Here is a 2,500-nt window from a genome sequence, read left to right on the forward strand (position 1 = left end):
TTTTGCCAGAATCGCCAACGAGGCAAAGCACAAAGCAGTATAGGGGCCCCATAAAAGTTGGCGAAAACGGCGAATTTGGCAAATATGGCGAAAATAACAATTTTGCCCCAATCGCCAACGAGGCAAAACACAAAGCAGTGAAGGGGCCCCATAAAAGTTGGCGAAAGCGGCGAATTTGGCAAATATGGCGAAAATGACAATTTTGCCACAATCGCCAACGAGGCAAAGCACAAAGTAGTATAGGGGCCCCATAAAAGTTGGCGAAAGCGGCGAATTTGACAAATATGGTGAAAATGACCATTTTGCCACAATCGCCAACGAGGCAAAGCACAAAGCAGTGAAGGGGGCCCATAACAGTTGGCGAAAGCGGCGAATTTGGCAAATATGGTGAAAATGACCATTTTGCCACAATCGCCAACGAGGCAAAGCACAAAGCAGTAAAGGGGGCCCATAAAAGTTGGCGAAAGCGGCGAATTTGGCAAATATGGTGAAAATGACAATTTTGTCACAATCGCCAACGAGGCAAAGCACAAAGCAGTGAAGGGGGCCCATAAAAGTTGGCGAAAGCGGCGAATTTGGCAAATATGGTGAAAATGACCATTTTGCCACAATCGTCAACGAGGCAAAACACAAAGCAGTGAAGGGGGCCCATACAAGTTGGCGAAAGCGGCGAATTTGGCAAATATGACGAAAATGACAATTTTGTCACAATCGCCAACGAGGTAAAGCACAAAGCAATGAAGCAATGAGGGGGCCCATAAAAGTTGTCGAAAGCGGCGAACAAAATTAATGAAAGAAGAATTCGATCTGCAGTGCTGTTTCAAATGTTTGACCTCAAATTACAAAAGTTCATTTCTTGAATTTTAATGATTTTAGAAAATTGACAACCAGCATGAAGAACAAGGGAAAGAGGAATTTGGCAAAATAGGGAGATATGGCAACGGAACGTGGCTCCAAATAACAATATCATGGCAAGGTTGTCATTTGTGACTGCGCTGGAACAATTTAATTACTGACATATATAACTGCCTCGTACTCTGACAATTCATGTAAGAATGACTTCACCAACGGGCACTAAGAGTTTCAAAGCAGTTGTGTGAATCTTACCAATGTCCTTGCAAGGAATTAGATTCAATAAACCACACACAAAATATGTCCTTGTCGTATGATCCATTACTTGAAAGTAAGCATTGCGTGAAGATGCATGTCGTGCCTGTGAATTTTACAGTATCTTTTCACGAATCTTGCCATCAGTCGAAATTGAAATCCTTTTACCACAACTGTAGAAGAATGTCGACACCCAGTAGAACAGAAGTTGCAAAATTAAAATTCTCCACAAGACGATAAACATTTCCTGAATTGTGATCCGCCGGAAATACCGAAGCGTTCTTTTAGACGCCATCTTATGAAATTGACACATACGTCGTGTTAAGTCACTGTAGTGTAACTGCTAACTGAGCCCCAAGTCTCCTCGTTCGTCGTCTGAGTACATACATACATGAATACTTTATTCGTCCCAAATGGGCTTTTCAGAATAAAGTCAAGGGATAACTAATGCTATATACAAGTAAATTAACTAACTAATTAACTAGTAAATGACATAATCGACCCGATTAATTATTAATTAATTAATTAATGAAATAAAAACAAAAGTGGAGCAATTAAGTCGCTAAAAAATTCGAGAGAAGGCTTCTCCTCAGGCAACGTTTGAAGTTCTGTAGAGTTGGTTTCAACTTAAGAGTCGAATCTAGTGAGTTCCAGAGTTTGACTGTCCTGAAGTGGAAAGTTCAAAGGCATATTTAACATCTGGGAGTTCCTCGTTGTACGCCTCGTGATCATGGTTCTTTGAGTATATTTAGAAAATAAAGAGGCTGGAGCGCACCCTGACAGACATTTGAAGGCCATTATTGCGTGGCGATAATACAACTGCTGTCTTACAGGTAGCCACTTTAGATCTTTAAGGATAGCGGAAATATGGTCGTATTTCCTTGAGCTGCTAACGATACGAGCCGCGAAATTCTGTACAGCCTGGATCCTCCTTAAGTTGTACTCAGAGGTGTTGCTCTAAACATTACAACAATAATATAGCTTGCTAAAAACTAAGGCATTAACTGTAATAGTTAAGGTGGTTGGGTCAAAAGCATGTTTAACTCGATTAATCTGGCCTAGGCGTACCATGCAAACGGACACTGTTGAACTATGTGATCGTTATATGTCAAGCAGGGATCCAGGATAACTCCCAGATCCTTAGCAACGGTAGCCGGTGTAATTTCTTTTCCCAACAAATTTAGACGAAAATCCTCTACTTTGCTGACCATCGCTCTGGTGCCAAAGATAATTAAAATAGTTTTACTAGGGTTTATAAGGAGTTGATTTCTAAAAGTCCAGTTACTAATTCTGCATAAGTCTTCATTTAATTTGGTAATCTCGCTATAATGAATTGCCACCGCGGCCGCAATCCCGCATACAAAAATTTGGTTTTATCAACGGAGTTGATAAT

This window comes from Montipora foliosa, unplaced genomic scaffold (genome assembly GCF_036669935.1).
Source record: "Montipora foliosa isolate CH-2021 unplaced genomic scaffold, ASM3666993v2 scaffold_446, whole genome shotgun sequence".
Taxonomy (NCBI): domain Eukaryota; kingdom Metazoa; phylum Cnidaria; class Anthozoa; order Scleractinia; family Acroporidae; genus Montipora; species Montipora foliosa.